The sequence below is a fragment of the Giraffa tippelskirchi genome, chromosome 5, assembly GCF_054371585.1.
Source record: "Giraffa tippelskirchi isolate mGirTip1 chromosome 5, T2T-mGirTip1v1.2.pri, whole genome shotgun sequence".
In the NCBI taxonomy this organism is placed as follows: domain Eukaryota; kingdom Metazoa; phylum Chordata; class Mammalia; order Artiodactyla; family Giraffidae; genus Giraffa; species Giraffa tippelskirchi.
In genome coordinates this window covers 179,541,601-179,551,806 of record NC_137279.1, presented here as the reverse complement: position 1 = coordinate 179,551,806, position 10,206 = coordinate 179,541,601, and the positions used below count along the sequence as shown (strand labels likewise).

The window sequence follows — 10,206 nt, the reverse complement described above, 5'->3', positions numbered from 1 at the left end:
ATACGAAGGGACCATATCTTAAACATTTCAGAAACAACTTTGTTCTTCAGTCATTGTAGAATATTGAATTTGCTTGCCTCCATCCCCGTTCCCAGAAGAACCCTCACCTCCACCCCAGCCCCATCCCCAGCCCACCCCTGCCCAGTTTCTGATGCCAGGTCTCTTTAGACTTAGATGAGCTGAGCTCTTTGCGGATGCAGCAAAGATGAGAAGTCCTCAGACAATATTTTCTCAATTTACAGCCTATTTTATTTCCCTGTTTTACAATCTAAATGTGAATACTTAAAAAGATATTAAACCTCCCTACCCGCTAATAGCACAGCCTCACAGCAGTTTTTGTGTTGGAAGATCTTCAAGCTCATACTGACGCCTTCGTGACACAGGGCTGTCTCCCTCTCTCTTGGCTGCTATCTGGTGACACCGGTACTCTGCCTTCAGCTCCCAAGGGTTTTTGTGGGGTCCTTTTACATTTCGAACACCGATTTCATTCAAGATTTCCTTCAGGTACACCACAGGTTGCATAGTGATGCCAACCAAGTCCTTTATGCTATAATACTGGTGTTTCTCAAAGGCAGCAAATAGCAAGGTTAACACTCGGTCTTTATCCGCCTTTACTCTCTTTCCGGTTTCTTTCTTTCTCTTCTCATATTCAGTATTGTACTGATGATTGGCAACAGGTTTATAACTGGTCGTGATCACCTTCTCCAGTTTCTGTACAGTCCTGGCAGGTTTGGAAGCCCGCTCTATTTGCATCTTCTTCAGCCTCATGTAGTTTTCACTCAGAGCAGGTCTGCATTTGCCGCGATGGACCACGCTTCCTTGCAGGAAAAGTTGATCCGGCGCATGCTCAGTCAGCACCGTGAGGACCTGCGCTCTGTCTGTCTGCAAGAGAAACTGATGCTCCTTGGGAGCGTGGACCGGGGCCGGTTGTCCATCTGTACCCCGAATGTCTGTAAGTTCCTTATTCAGAGTAAAGGAGATTTCCGACTTCCCTTGATTTGTGGCAGTCTTCAGCTTCCCTACTTCACCGCTTCCAGAAGCTTCTGACCACTGCTGAGACAGGTACTTCAGTACCTTCACCAGCCACATCCGCTGGTTCTGTTGGATTCCCTCCAAGTTGAGTGGAATGCTCTGGGGCTTGGGTCAGCTGCCTCCGGAAGCCATGGGCACCTGAGCTGAGGGTGCAGAGTTAGGAATGCAGGGGAAGCAAGACCCCAAAACCAGCTGGTGGAATCCAGAAGCCTAGCAAGGAAGCAGGAAATACATGCACATTCAGACGTGTTCAAAAATAGGGTCTTAGAATCTACAGAATGCTATGCTATTAATTTCAACAATTGTACAATTGTCAAATTATTCATAATAAGGGGAGATGGCAAACCATAAAAGTGGGGAGTTTGATAACTGTGTGGCACAAGCTGAAGACAAAATACTTCAGCAATTAAAATTACAGGAGCTTCAATCTACCAATGTAGGAATTTTCAAGACACAGTCATCCCTAAACACCTACTCTACCAAGCTGCCCCTCTCCCCTGCTCTATATTTCTCCAGAGCACATGAAATATCATAGATACTTTATATTTTTACATATTCATTATATTACCCTGTATCTCTTCCCCTCCTAGACTCTAAACACGATGAAGGTAGAGTTTATCGCTTTCACTGCTGTTGGTGTTTAATAATTTTATTTATTTCTTTGAGGGAGGCAGAGAGAGCAAAGAGTGAGCATAATTTTACAAAAGGAAGCCAGGAGGGAAGGCCCTTCCACCAGGCTGAGACTCACCAGAGGCAGCAGAAAGCTGTGCCAAGCAAGACTGGCCAGGGAGGGTGCTCTCTACTGAGCAGGGACTCACTCAGGCTCCATGCTGCCTCTCCCTGGAACTGAGAGCAGAGTCTCTCTGCATGGCCCTATTTATTGCCACCAGTAGGGAGTCCTTGATGGGATTAGGTAACAACCAGACTGAAAATCCAGTCACCTTGATTCAGTTATGGGTTTTTCCCTAAACATCTCCTAAAGCATAATCCTGAGGGTGGGGACCTTCTTGGTTTATTTCCTCCACTGAACCCATTTTCCTTAATTCTCCAGTGTAGGGTGGATTCAAGAGAAGACAGTTTGCTTCAGCCTCTTTAAAAAGGCGGAAGATGCAGGTATTTTGAGGAGTTATGGGATGTGTTATTCCCAGTCCCTGACCAAGCACTTCCACTAGGAATTAAAATTGCTCTCACCGGGGCATTCCAGCGGTTAAGACTCCATGCTTCCAAAGCAAGGTTTGTGTGGGTTGGATCACTGGTTGGGGAACTGGAATTTTATTTTTCAGTTTGAGCCGCATGCCCCGGGTGTGGCTGAAAAATAAAAAATGAAAAAATGTAAGAAAAACAAATTGCTCTCACTACCCTCTGGCTGCCCTGATAGCTCAGTTGGTAAAGAATCCACCTGCAGTACGGGAGACCTGGTTTCGATCCCTGGGTCGGGAAGATCCCCTGGAGAAGGGAAAGGTACCCACTCCAGTATTCTGGCCTGGAGAATTCCATGGACTGTATAGCCCATGGGGTCACAAAGAGTCAGACAGGACTGAACGACTGTCACTTTCTTTCACCCTCTGACTGAATGTGGAAAGCCTTTATTTCCTTCCCTGATTGCTCCCTTCTTAAAACGCTCTCTTTCTGTGGCTCCCTGACACAAGCTCCTGGGTTCCCTCCTGCCTCTCAGGCTGCCATTTCAGCCTCCTTCCTGGGCACCTCAGTGTGTCTTGGGCCATAAAGTCTGTCCATTGGGGCAGGTGCTGTCCTTTTTCATTTGACACATCTTTTGAAAATTATATTTCAACAGATGCCTCTCGAAAGGGCATCCATGGTTCAGCTCTCTCTCCTGAGCTTCTGGTAGACCACCTAAGTGCCAACTGATGTCCTCCACTGCACATAATTCCTAGTAAGTCAAAACCAGGACTCCCCCCCACCCCCCCAAAAAAACCCTACTCTTCCTATATTCCCCTTCCACCCTGTCTCCTAAACCGGGAACTTGAGTGTTAAACTTACTTCTCTCCATGTCTTGCTCCAGGGGGCCAGCAAGTTCTACCTATTCTGTCTCCTTAATTCATCTCAGATTTCCCCCTCTATGATTTTCCTCTCCTAGTTCAGTGCAATATCTTCTTCTCTGAACCCACTTCCTCCTGTCACTACATCCCACACGCTGGAGTCAGAGTAGTGTTTCTAAAGCATGATTCTAAACATGCCTTTATCTTTCTTCATAGATTTGGGAGCCTCCCCACATTTCATAGAATGAAGTCCATTCTGTCTAAGGTGGCTTCCAAAGCCTTTACAGAAGGAACGGCTGCTCACCATCATTTTTTGCAAAATCTCCCTAAGAGTCTACTTGTAATGAGCTTGGAAGTTCAGTGAGCCCTCCATTGCTCTCTCTTGCCTCCAGGTCTTCATCGTTACTATTTCCTTTCCCTAACATTGCTACCATAATATCCCCACCCTTTTTGCTCAGCTAATTCTCCTTCTTTTCTTCACCATCTGCCACCACCATCTGCCCTGCCCCACCTCTAAAGCTTTAAACTCGACCAAATTCTCATTCTAGTGTAGGTGCTTGTTCCCTTGTGTTTCCATCCCATTTTCCAGTAGTCATTTAATGGAAAGAGTACAGACTCAGGTGCCAGGATTCTGGTCTTAATATTGTTATTCCAATGTTGAGCGGCCCTGGACAAGTGCCTCTGCCGATCTGGGCATAGTTTCTTCTTGCTTAAAACAGAGGTAATGTCCCTGCCTGGTGAACTCCCAATGAGACAGTAAGAAAGATGTAGCAGTATCTAATGCAAAGACTAGAGGGAGGATCTAAATTATCCTTGACCCATACCCCTGCTCCAGGTCCTTCCTCCCCCATTCCCCATACCTCTAGCCCATTTGAGCTAAATTATTGTCTGGGGGGGGGGGCTTTCCTGGTAGCTCAGCTGGTAAAGAATCCACCTGTAATGTGGGAGACCTGGGTTTGATGCCTGGGTTGGGAAGATCCCCTGGAGAAGAGAATGGCTACCCACTCCAGTATTCTTGCCTGGAGAATCCCCATAGACAGAGGAGCCTGGCAGGCTACAGTCCACGAGGTCACAAAGAGTTGGACATGACTGAGCGACTTTCACTCACTCACTCATTCTTTGGAGAGCAGGTCAGTATTGGTATTTCCTTCATGTTCATCCCCTTTCCTGGACATATGTAGAGGGCTTTCCCATGATGGGGGAGACAAGAGACTCCTTGCAGGTTCTGACAATGCTAGTCAGGGATAGAAGGTACCTTTCAAAGATGGGGAGTAGATACCTCCAGTGCCTCTATCTAGGGTGGGCCCTAATGGCCAGAGGGACCCCCTCCAGGCCCTGGAGAATCCTCCCATTTGACCCACTCCCTGGTCAACCTGGGACTGTTTTTGTTATCTCTGGATTGAATTTTGTCCAAACTGTGCCCCTAACTAACTGTTGAGGGACTTTGGGAAACCCACTGGGCCTTTGTTTCTTCATTTATAAGATGGAGAAGGCTGTACTCATGGATCTTAAAGGTATCTTCCAAGTCAAAATGCCACAGAATTTAGCACTGCCTGTTGATGCAATCTGAGTCATAAAGGCATTAAGCACAGAAAGAATGCAGAATACTGAACCCATCACTTCTCAACCCAGAGTCATGCAGAAGGAGCTGCCCTGTCTCCTTCCTGCTCGATGGCCTCTTCGTCTGCCCAGGTTCAGCCTTTGGCTCGCTTCCTTCCTCCTGTCCGGCCTTTTGTCCCTATGTCATCTTTGTCTCTTCACCCTATGCTTGCCTCAGTCAGCAGCTACTCAGACCACACTGGTCCCCTTCCTACCACATACTCAGACCGTCTCCCTCCTCTTACTAGTTTTGCCCCTTCCCACCTTCCTGCCTGAATCACCTCTACCCTGGTCTATCCTCCTACTCCTCCTACCACCCACCTTCCCCTCTCCCTCTCCCTTCCATTCACTGCCCCTTCCAACTTGTTCCCCTCTTCTCTGACACACCTCCCTTGACCCCTGCCCCTCCTCCACACCTTGCTTCTTCCCCGACCTGCGTGGACCTTGGGCCCACATAAGCCTCCCTTGCCTCTGCTAGGACATCTGCCCCAACCAGCCCTCACCAGGCCTGATGATCCCCACTCTCCATCATGGGCCTCCTGACCCTTCCAGTGGGGCACCTGGCCCCTCCCAGAAATCCTGAGAATGTGGCCTGCAGCATCCTGATGACCTGGGGGATAGTGGGGACACTGGATGATGGCCAGCAGGCACACAGCCTGGTGGGGCAGCTCCCTCAGGTAAGAATCTCTACCCCAAGATGGGCTTCTTGGCTACTTCATGTCTTGGTTATCTTGCTGCCTGAGTTTAGCATGTCTCTATTTCCATTCCTTAAATCAAATATAAATGGAGATCATATTATTTTTATTTTTTGTTTAATATTTATTTTTACTTATTGTTTATTTAGTTGTGCCAGGTCTTAGTTCTGGATATATTTTTCAGTTCAGTTCAGTTCTGTCATTCAGTTGTGTCCAACTCTTTGCAACCCCATGGACTACAGCATGCCAGTCTTCCCTGTCCATCACCAACTCCTGGGGCTTACTCAAACTCATGTCCATTGAGTCAGTGATTCCATCCAACCATCTCATCCCCTTCCCCTCCTGCCTTCAATCTTTCCCAGCATCAGGGTCTTTTCAAATGAGTCATTTCTTCGCATCAGGTGGCCAAAGTATTGGAGTTTCAGCTTCAGCATCAGTCCTTCCAGTGAATATTCAGGACTGATTTCCTTTAGGATGGACTGGTTGGATCTCCTTGCAGTCCACGGGACTCTCAAGAGTCTTCTCCAACACCACAGTTCAAAACCATCAGTTCTTTGGTGCTCTGCTAAGAGTCGGACATGACTGAGTGACTTCACTTTCACTTTTCACTTTCATGCATTGGGGGAGGAAACGGCAACCCACTCCAGTGTTCTTGCCTGAGGAATCCCAGGGACGGGGGAGCCTGGTGGGCTGCCGTCTGTGGGGTAGCACAGAGTCGACCTGACTGAAGCGACTTAACAGCAGCAGCAGCAGCTTTCTTTAGAGTCCAACTTTCACATCCATACATGACTACTGGAAAAACCAAAGCTTTGACTAGACAGACGTTTGTTGGCAAAGTAATGTCTCTGCTTTTTAATATGCTGTCTAGGTTGGCCGTAGCTTTTCTTCCAAGGAGTAAGCATATTTTAATTTCATGGCTGCAGTCACCATCTGCAGTGATTTTGGAGCCCAGAAAAATAAAGTCTGTCACTGTTTCCATTGTTGTTTCCCCATCTATTTGCCATGAAGTGATGGGACCAGATGCCATGATCTTAGTTTTCTGAATGTTCAGTTTTAAGCCAACTTTTTCACTCTCCTCTTTCACTTTCATCAAGAGGTGCTTTAGTTCTTCGCTTTCTGCCATTAGTGTGGTGTCATCTGCATATCTGAGGTTATTGATATTTGTCCCAGCAATCTTGATTCCAGCTTGTGCTTCATCCAGCCCAGCATTTTGCATGATGTACTCTGAATAGAAGTTAAATAAGCAGGGTGACAATACACAGCCTTGGTGTACTCCTTTCCCTATTTGGAACCAGTCTGTTGTTCCATGTCCAGTTCTAACTGTTGCTTCCTGACCTGCACACAGATTTCTCAGGAGGCAGATAAGGTGATCTGGTATTCCCATCTCTTTCAGAATTTTCCACAGTTTGTTGTGATCCACACAGTCAAAGGCTTTGATGTAGTCAATAAAGCAGAAGTAGATGTTTTTCTGGAACTTTCTTGCTTTTTCAGTGATCCAGCAGATGTTTGCAATTTGATCTCTGGTTTCTCTGCTTTTTCTAAATCCAGCTTGAACATTTGGAAGTTCACGGTTCACGTATTGCTGAAGCCTGGCTTGGAGAATTTTGAGCATTCCTTTGCTAGGGTGTGAGATGAGTGCAATTGTGCGGTAGTTTGAGGATTCTTTGGCACTGCCTTTGGGGTTGGAATGACAACTGACCTTTTCCAGTCCTGTGGCCACTGCTGAGTTTTCCATATTTGCTGGCATATCGAGTGCAGCACTTTCACAGCATCATCTTTTAGGATTTGAAATAGTTCAACTGGAATTCCATCACCTCCACTAGCTTTGTTGATAGTGATGCTTCCTAAGGCCTACTTGACTTCACATTCCAGGATGTCTGGCTCTAGCTGAGTGATTACACCATTGTGATTATCTGGGTCATGAAGATCTTTTTTGTATAATTTTTCTGTATATCGTTGCCACCTCTTCTTAATATCTTCTGCTTCTGTTAGGTCCATACCATTTCTGTCCCTTATTGTGCCCATCTTTGCATGAAATATCCCCTTGGTATCTCTGATTTTCTTGTAGATATCTCTCAGTTCAGTTCAGTTCAGTCGCTCAGTCGTGTCCAACTCTTTGCAACCCTATGAACCGCAGCATGCCAGGCCTCCCTGTCCATCACCAACTCCCGGAGTCCACCCAAATCCATGTCCATTGAGTCGGTGATGCCATCCAACCATCTCATCCTCTGTGGACCCCTTCTTCTCCTGCCCTCAATCTTTCCCAGTATCAGGGTCTTTTCCAATGAGTCAGCTCTTCACATCAGGTGACCAAAGTATTGGAGTTTCAGCTTCAACATCAGTCCTTCCAATGAACACCCAGGGCTGATCTCCTTTAGGATGGATTGGTTGGATCTCCTTGCAGTCCAAGGGACTCTCAAGAGTCTTCTCCAACACCACAGTTCAAAAGCATCAATTCTGCGGCGCTCAGCTTTCTTTATAGTAGTCTTTCTCATTCTATTGTTTTCCTCTATTTCTTTGCATTGATCACTGAGGATGGGCTTTCTTGTCTCTCCTTGCTGTTCTTTGGAACTCTGCATTCAGATGGATGTATCTTTCCTTTTCTCTTTTGCCTTTCACTTCTCTTCTTTTTTCAGCTATTTGTAAGGCCTTCTCAGACAACCATTTTGCCTTTTTGCATTTGTCTTTCTTCGGATGGTCTTGATCACCACCTTGTGTACACTGTCATGAACCTCCATCCATAGTTCTTCAGGCACTCTCTCTATCAGATCTAATCCCTTGAATCTATTTGTCACTTCCACTTATAATCATAAGGGATTTGATTTAGGTCATACCTGAACGGTCTAGTGGTTTTCCCTACTTTCTTCAATTTAAGTCTGAATTTGGCAATAAGGAGTTCATGATCTGAGCCACTGTCAGCTCCCAGTCTTGTTTTTGCTGAATATATTTTTTAATTTGTTTAAATTAATTTATAAATTTTATTATTATTTTTTGCCCACACTGAGAAGCTTGTAGGATCTTAGTTCCCTGACCAGTGGTGAACCTGGGCCCTCAGCACTGAAAACGCCATGTCCCTTTAAAATATAACTAAGATCTGATACAAATAAATAAATAAAATGTTAAAAAAAAATACTGGCCACTCCAAATCCTCAGGCAACGCTGATTGACATTTTTCCCTATAGATGAGTCTCATGTGGTCTAGAATTTCATATAACAATACTTACTCTTTGTGTTTGGTGTCTTTCTTTCAGGGGACTGTTTTACCATCCTTCTGTGCTATTGCATATACCACTGATTCATTCTACTTGGTGCTGAGTGGTATCCTGTTACATTGATTTGCCACGAATTGCTTCTCCACGGCACATGTTGTGAGATGTGACTGTTGTCAATTGGTTGCCTCTCATTCCAGATCTACCCTACATTACCTGCTCTCTGATAGCTGGATAGCCCCCTTTAAGGATTTCCCCTTCACAGTGAGAGCAATAGTAAGCTGTGTCAGTAGATGGCAATGGAGGGACACTGCAGGAAGAAGCTTTTCCTGGGTCTCGTGTGCTCTGTTTCTCTTCTTGCAATTGCCCTGCTCCCAGAGGCAGATGCCTGGCAGCATCCATGAACATTCTGCTCCAGCTGTGTGTCCAGAACATGCCTATGACCTCACAGCTTGTGCCCACCTCACTAGAGCTTCCCATAGTGGACTCTGTAGTCCTCAGGCATCATTCCAGTGATGAGCGAGCTTCCAACTTGCCTGTGCACCCACCTGCCAGCCTCCACCCAGCAGAGCCCTGGAAGGCTGTTTCCTCCAGACATGGGCACAAGTGTCCTAAGCCTTCACCACTCAGCCCGCAAGTAGGTTCCTGACCTGGACTCTCCAGGGTCTCCCTAGCAGCCTCTGCCATCAGTACCCCAGAGGGATGTTTCCTACTGGCCTGGAGGCTATGATCAGGCCTGGCCTGGGTTCCTAGCACACCTCATATCACGACACGTGTTTTCCAGCAAGTTTTGAGTCCCAGCTTGAAGGAGAGGTCGTCTTTTCAATTTGTTCCTTCCTTGGACACTCCCTCAGCTTTAGAATATTCTGTATATTTCTCTTATCACTTTCTCTAACACTTGAAGAGTTAATAATTTTTAACATTAACATTCCCTTGTTCAAGTAACTATGTGGTTTCTATTTTTTGATCGACTCCTGACAACTACATTAGGCATTTGTGTTGTTTCCAACATGGGGCTATTATGAATAAAGTTGCCATGAGCATTTTTGTCTTTGGGTGGACATAGCCTTTCATTTTTCCTGAGAAACAGCTAGAAGTGAGATTGCTGGGTCTTGGGGTACGTGTATAAGAAAGTTTAAAGGAATTGCCCAACTGTTTTCCAAAGTGTTTATACCATTTAATTTTTCTGTCAAATTGGCAATTTGTGTAACTTCTTTTGTGACCCATCTGTTTGTCTTTCACCCATTTTTTTTTTACTTTGTCTTATTAAGTTGTCATCTTATTATGAGTCATAATGGTATATTTCAAAGAGAAGAAATTTTAATATTGATGAAATCTGATTTATCTTTTCATTTTTATTTTAGGGTTACTGCTTTTTATGTTCTAAGAAATTGCTGTCTACCATAAAGTTGTGAAGATATTTTTTCCTGTATTTCCTTGTAGAAGTTTTATAATTTTAACTTTTATATTTAGGTCTATGAACCATGTTGAGTTAATTTTTGTGTATTTCATGAAGGGTTCATATTTCCACTCCAATATCCAGTTATTGCATCACCACTTGTATAGGTTATTGAATGACTTTGGCACCTTTGTCAAAAACTATTTCCGCAGTGTTCTGTTCCATTGATCTTTTTTTTTTTCCATTGATCTATCTTTATGCCAATACCATTG

General features: G+C 45.2%; 1 pseudogene across 1 annotated transcript; it reads right to left on the bottom strand.

The window, feature by feature from the left end:
- Positions 1–226: 226 nt before the first annotated feature.
- LOC145507432 (general transcription factor IIF subunit 2 pseudogene) lies at positions 227–1,164 on the bottom strand (annotated as a pseudogene). Its single transcript, XR_014054863.1, has one exon. The product of XR_014054863.1 is annotated as a general transcription factor IIF subunit 2 pseudogene (transcript).
- Between the last annotated feature and the right edge of the window lie 9,042 nt (positions 1,165–10,206).